The sequence below is a fragment of the Elephantulus edwardii genome, unplaced genomic scaffold (assembly GCF_000299155.1).
Source record: "Elephantulus edwardii isolate Elephantulus edwardi_28Jun2011 unplaced genomic scaffold, EleEdw1.0 scaffold00121, whole genome shotgun sequence".
NCBI lineage: Eukaryota > Metazoa > Chordata > Mammalia > Macroscelidea > Macroscelididae > Elephantulus > Elephantulus edwardii.
The window spans coordinates 7212298-7219491 of NW_006399871.1; the positions used below are offsets into that span (position 1 = coordinate 7212298).

The 7194-nt window shown below is 44.2% G+C and overlaps 2 non-coding genes and 1 pseudogene across 2 annotated transcripts; all 3 read left to right on the top strand.

The window, feature by feature from the left end:
• The first annotated feature begins 1711 nt into the window (after positions 1-1711).
• Positions 1712-2643, top strand: LOC102849787 (annotated as a pseudogene).
• Positions 2644-6314: 3671 nt separating this feature from the next.
• TRNAC-GCA lies at positions 6315-6386 on the top strand. The gene has a single exon. It is a non-coding gene; the product is annotated as a tRNA-Cys (tRNA).
• Positions 6387-7122: 736 nt separating this feature from the next.
• TRNAC-GCA lies at positions 7123-7194 on the top strand. Its single transcript has one exon. It is a non-coding gene; the product is annotated as a tRNA-Cys (tRNA).

Genomic DNA, 7194 nt, shown 5'->3' on the forward strand with positions numbered 1-7194 from the left:
AAGTGCTCAGGTCTTTCATTCGTAGGGTCCCTATGAGTCATCTACAACTCGACAGCACCTAACACCACCACCAACATAGAGCGCTGTGAGCCAGGTGGACAGAAACTGATGCTACCAAGTCAAAGGTGGGTAATTTTTATCTGTCGCACTCAGGCCTGGTTTTAATTGGTTTTGGTCAAAGATTCTTCTAAGTGGTATAGCACTGATCTGTCCATTTGCTGTACAGGGGTGAACTCGTGGTTGCTGTGATGCTAAACACTGTGACACTGATGTGTCAAATGTGATAATGGTTACCCACGGTGGACAATGTTTGGTGGTGCTTCCCAATTAAAACAAGCTTGGAAGCAGGAGTGGCATCCACTTCCAGAATAGCTTGCCTCCAGAAACTCTATGAACCTGGAGAAATTATGTAAGTTATATAAGTGTTCAGATCTTTTCGTTCATAGGGTCACTGTGAGTTGTCTATGACTTGACAGTAGTTAACAACAACAACAATCAAACTCTTACTGAATTTTGTCTTTCACTTCACTTAAAAAAAAAAAAAAGGGAATATGTGCTGAACTTCACAGCTGGCAGGCAGGATTTAACACAATCCAGGCTAGTTCCAGAATCCAAGGTACCAAGAAAAAGTTAATAAAGATTTGAAGAGGGAAATGGCACCACCGTGTGGCCAACATTACATCTGGAAGCTGTCCTTGACTGACTCTTCAGGTTTTCCTAGCTGTTTTATCAATGTCCCGATTTCACCAGGACTAAGCTAGAAATAAGATTCAGGGTAACAAGCAGGTTAATTCAACCATCTGTCCCTCAGAAAGATCATCTATGGCTTGGTGCCCACTGTGCTTTGCTGAAGCTTCTGTCTTCAAAACTAGACTCTGATTGAACAATCTCTTCCACAGTCATTTTATAAACCTTTATCTGAGCAACCCCACTCCACCACTACTGATTGCTCGGTGGATCTTTCGATGTGGCACTCATGAAACTATGCTTCTTCCTGCCGCCCTCGCCTTCCATCCTTTATGGCTGGCTGTCTACTTGTGGGTTCTCCTGGGCAACATGAGGGAAGATGCAGTGACTGTTACACTTAGTGATGTAATCTTAGTGTCTATCATAATGCTTGGCACAGAAGATGAGATTAATAAATGTATATATTGAGCAAACTAACACAAATGTGAGTGAAATATTCCATCATCTGCTAGATCTTCTGATTGAAGAAACCCTTTTACTTACTTCTTGATTCAGCATTTATTGTTTCATATAAGCAAAGATAGTATTGGAATCCTGATGTCAGATGGATCCTGGCTGAATGCAGACAATGCCAGAAGAATGTCTGCTTATGCTTTATTGGCTATGCAAAGGCATTTGACTGTGTGGATCATAAAAAACTATGGCTAACATTGAGAATCAGGGGAATCCCAAAAACTTAATGGAGCGCATGCAACACTAGACCTAGACCAAGAGACTGTTGTGCAAACAAAGCAAGGGTTTAAAACTAAGAAAGATGTGTATCAGGGTTGTATCCTCTCTCCATATACATTCAATCTGTGTGTGGAGTAAATCAAGAAGCTGGAATCTATAAAGAATGTGACATCAAGATCAGAAGAAGACTTGTTCTCAATGGAGTCGCAGTGGGAACGGCTGTGCTGCTGGTGTCTCTGAGTTATCCAGTGCCATCGCCGTCACTGCGGCGACCCTTACACCCACCACAGGCATGGCTGAACAGATGACCCTTCGTGGCACCCTCAAGGGTCACAACGTCTGAGTGACCCAAATTGTGACCACATCGTAGTTCCCAGACATGAAACCATCCACTTCACAAGATAAGACCCTCATCATGTGGAAGCTGACCAGAGACGAAACCAACTATGGCATCGTCCAGGGTGCTCTGAGTGGTCAACTCCCACTTTGTTAGTGATGTGGTCATCTCCTCTGATGGCCGCTTTGTCCTTTCTGGTTTCTGGAATGAAACGCTACGTCTCTGGGATCTTAAAATGGGAACTACCACGCACACATTTGTAAGTCATACAAAGGATACGCTGAATGTGGCCTTCTCCTCTGACAGTGATTGTCTCAGGATCCAGTAATAAAACCACCAAACTGTGGAATACCCTGGGTGTCTGCAAGTGCGCCGTCCAGGATGAGAGTCACTCGGAGTGTCTTGTGTCTGCTTCTCATCCTACAACAGCAACCCCATTGTCATCCCCTGTGGCTGGGACAAGTTGGTCAAGGTTTAGAACCTGGCTAACTGCAAGCTGAAAACCAACCGCACTGGCCACACACGCTACCTGAACACTGTGACTGTCTCTCCAGACGGATCCCTCTGGGCTTCTGGAGACAAGGATGGCCAGGTCATCCTGTGGGACTTCAGAGAAGGTCAGCACGTCTAAACCCTAGACGATGGCAACATCACCAACGCCTTGTGCTTCAGCCCTAAACACCGCTGGCTCTGTGCTGCCACAGGCCTCAGCATCAAGAACTGGGACTTGGAGGACAAGGTCATCATAGATGAACTGAAGCAAGAAGTCCAGCAACAGCAACAAAGCTGAACCACCCCAGTGCTCCTCTCTGACCTGGTCTGCTGATGGCTACACTCTCTTTGCTGGCTCCACAGATAATCTGGTGAGTGCAGCAAGTGACAGTTGACACTGAGTAGAAATTTATGGCACAAATTTGGAAAGAAAAAAAATTGACATTAAAAAAATAAGATCAGGCTAACTCTGGTGGCCTAGTGGCAAGAAGCTGCACTGCAATCCCAGAGGTGCGTGGTTCGAATCCACCAGATGCTCTGCTGGAGAAAGAGGGACAATCTCCTCCTGTACCAGTCAGATCTGATTTGACAGAATACACACAAAAAAATAATAAAAATAAAAAAGAATTAAAAAAAAATTAAAATCAGAGGAAAACTTTCAATAAGAAAGTTCTAGTTGCCTAGTGGCAAGAAGCTGCACTGGAATCCTGAAGGCACGTGGTTCGAGGCTACCAGCTGCTTTGCAGGAGAAGGATGGGGAATATGAAAACCCGCTGGAGGGTCAACTATGGGTTGGTTCCGACTCCACAGTACACAACAGTAACAACGTATGTGCAACAACCTTGCTTGCTGAAAGTGAGGAGGACTTAATGTGCTTGTTGTGGAAGATCAAAGGGGGGGAAAGAACCCTGTTGCCATGGTAACCAGACAGGTTGCCATGGTTACCAACCATGTCATGGTTACGAGACTTGTTTTGAAGGTGTGGAGGCCTTTTTTCCAAGGGGGGGATTCTGTTTTCCATGGTTATGAGACTTCTTGTCATGGTTAGCAGGCTGGTTGATATGGTTACCAGACATGTTGCCATGGCTACTATAATGGTTGCCATGGTAACCCGACTTGTTTCCATGGTTACTAAACATTGCCCCATGATTATGGGATTTGTTTTCAAGGTTCGGAGGCTTTTTCCCCAGTGACTAATCTCATTGCCGTGGATATGAGAGATGAGCCGATGTCCAGTTTTCATTTCCCACTTCCCTTCAGGATGGTGACGTAGTAGGCCAGCAGGGTTTTGCAAGACTGCACACAGCTGCTCCCTCGCCAAGAGCAAGTGAGCATTAGCAGTGAGGCTTGGGCTGTTGACAGGCACCTGGCATGACGGAGCAGAGTGCTGCACCTCCCCCCTGCGAGCCCCGCCCACCTCAGGCCCAAACTGATGATCGTTTTTTCCCAAGGTAAGAAAGCTTGTTTCCATGGTAACTAGACAAGCTAACATAGGAGAATTTATTTGAAGACGAAGAGGCTATTTTCAGTGTGAAAAATCTTGTTGCCATGGTTACAATACAAGTTGCCATGGTTACCAGATTAGTGGTCGTGGATAACAGACTGGTTGCCATGGTAACCAAACATGTTTCCATGGATACCAAACTTCTTCCCATGATTATGAGACTTGTTTGGAAGGTGCGGAGGCTTTTTTTCTCAGTGACTAATTTTGTTGCCATGCATACGAGAGATGGGCAGGTGTCCAGCTTAGTTTCCAGTTTGCTATAATGGTCCAGCATAGCTGTGCAGCATTGCACGCAGCTGCTACCTGGCCAGCAACAAGTGAAGCAGGACTAGCGGGCTAGTGACAGGTCAGGCGCTAGAGAAGAATTGCTGGCCTGCCCACCTGCCTGCCCACCTCGACCTGAATTGATGACCTTAAGGCTTTTTGTCAAGGTGAGGAAACTTGTTCCCATGGTTACAAGACATACTACCATGGGTAGGAGGCTTGTTGTGAAGATGAAGAGGCTGTTTTTCAAGGTGAGGAATTTTGTTGCTATCGTTACCAAATTGGTTGCCAGCGTTACCAGATTCGTTGCGATGTAACCAGACTTGTTGCGATGGTTACCAAATACGTTGCCATGGTTCTGAGACTTTTTTTCACAATATGAAAGCTTTTTTCCAAGGCCGGATTCTTGTTTGCATGGTTATGAGACTTTGTTGCCATGGTTACTAAACTTTTTCTCATGATTAAGGAACTTATTTTGAAGGTGTTATCAAAGTGGGTAATCTTGTTGCCATGGACACAAGAGATGGGTGGGTGTTCCGCGTCAGTTTCCAGCTTCCCTTCTGGAAATGAAGACATAGTGAGCCTGCAGTGTTTTTTAGTACTGGACACAGCTTCTCCCTGGGCAAGAACAAGTGAGCAGGGCTAGTGAGGCTCAGGCTGCTTACAAGCCCCAGGTTCCAGAACAGACATGTTGGCCATCAGGCGAGCCCCACCCATCTCACAAGGAAGTGATGACCCTTAGCCTTTTTGTCAAGGTGAGGAATCTTGTTCCCATGGTTAGGAGACATGGTTGCCATGGCTGTTTGAAGATAGAGAGGCTATTTTTCAAAGTGAGCAATCTTGTTGCTATGGTTACCAGACTGCTTGCCATGGTTACTAGTCTTGTTGCCAGGGTTACCAGACTTGTCATGGTAACCAGACCGGTTTCCACAGTCTTCAACATGGATTACACTCAATGTGAAGTGAACAAGGATTCCGACCACTGGACCAATAACACCTAATAGATAAAGATTGAAACTGTCAATGACTTAATCTTATTTAAATGCACACTTCACAAACTTGGTACCTAGCAATCAAGAGATCAGGAGACATATTCACGGGGAAAGTGAAATCAAGGAACTGTCTAAATTATTGAAGAACAATGATATCAGTTTGAAGACTAAGCTGTGATTCAGGCCATGATCTCTTTAATCACTTCCTATGCATTTGAATGCTAGAAAATGAATAAAGATAATAGAAGAAAAATTAATGTCTGAGCTATGGTGTTGGAGAAAGTACTGAAGATCCCATGGGCTGTTAGAAAAACAAATAGATATGTCTAGTAGAAAGTGCAGCCAGAGTACTTCTTGGCGGTAAAGATATCAAAGCTTTGCCTCATATACTTTGGGCATGTTGCTAGGAGAGGCTATTTCTTGCAGAAGGACATTATGGTTGGAAAGGTGGAGAGCTGGTGAAAGAGAGGAAGAGCTTGATGAGACAGATTGACACAGTGACTGCAGCAATGGGCTCAAGTGTGTCAGAGATCATGAGGATGGCACAAGATAGGCCAGGGTTCACGTCTGTTGTTCATAGGGTTGCTATGAGTCATACTCAACTTGACAGCACCAAACAGCAACAAGAAGAAGGACTTGAGGTATTTGCTGCAGAAGATCAAGGACTACAACCTTTAGTATGGACTAGATCTCAAGACTAAGAAAACAAAATCCTCACCATGGGGCCCACAGGCAATATCATGATGGGCAAAATCATGTTAATTATTTAATCATACTTTAATGTACTATCAACATCAAAGAAGTTGTTTGGTATGACCAAGATAGTAAAAAGTAGCACTCAGTGTAAAGGCATGCATATCATTCACTCCAGTTTTCTATACCTTTTTAAGCACCACCATAATGGATAGATGAATTTGACTTGGAGACCCTTTAACAATAAATTTCAAGGCTTCTTCAGGCTGTTTCCCACATTCAGGACTGAATTCAGGGGAGACCCTTTAACAATAAATTTCAAGGCTTCTTCAGGCTGTTTCCCACATTCAGGACTGAATTCAGGGAGGACCCTTTAACAATAAATTTCAAGGCTTCTTCAGGCTGTTTCCCACATTCAGGACTGAATTCAGGGAGACCACCACCTACAGGCCTTTTGATGACAGAAAACGATCTCTTTTTATGTTACATGTTCAGGTTGATGAGTTTCCTCCAAGGCAGGTCTGGTAGTTCTCAAGGTAACTCAGTGGTTTACAGGTAATGTGGGTGTGGCTGTAAAGGTGAAAGATATTAATTAGCCTTTATCACTGTAGAAGGGGGTATAGCTCAGGGGTAGAGCATTTGACTGCAGATCAAGAGGTCCCTGGTTCAAATCCGGGTGCCCCCTATTCAATCCTTATTTTGCCTTACGAAACTAGTGCCTGAATTTCAATTTTCTGCTCCTCAGTAGACACTAAAGACTTTTCCAAGACCCAACAAATGGTGAGATTTCAATATTGTGGTTCTTAACTCCAAGTATGAATAAAGTCACCCAATAGAAGTGTCTTTTCCCAGGCCTCACCCAAAACTAATTAAATGAAAACATGTAATTAAGATAAAGGTGTGATGCCTTGTAAAAGCTCCACAGGTGCTCCTAGAATGCAGCTTCCAGGATCTCAGGTGAGACTGAGAATCGGCTTCAGTGGAGCTTCCAGAACATCGTCCAGCCCCAGGTCCCCTCCTCTCAGCTGTGTCTGTGCAGCATCTGTGCTGTGAATATTTCCTTCGTGTAGGTGCATGCTATTAGTAAATGAACTATAACAGCATCTTCATGGAATCAGTGTTATCTAATCTGAAAAAATATCTCTCCTATGATAGACATTCAACATTACTAGTTTTATTTCTTTTTCCCCTTTCCAACATTCATTGTCCTTGTGATGGGACAGAATTTGCAAGCCAAGGCACCAGGATATTTTGCGAAGTCTCATGGATTGTGTTTGTCCCTTAAACTATGAAATCCCATAGAGCTGAGAAAAGGTGTCTAATCATGAGTCATCTAGTCCTGAGGGAAACACCAGTTATCATCACAGAGATGAGTGCTACCACAGCACTGAAAAGCATTAATTAGGTCTAGTTGTGTGTAAGGGGGTATAGCTCAGGGGTAGAGCATTTGACTGCAGATCAAGAGGTCCCTGGTTCAAATCCAGGTGCCCCCT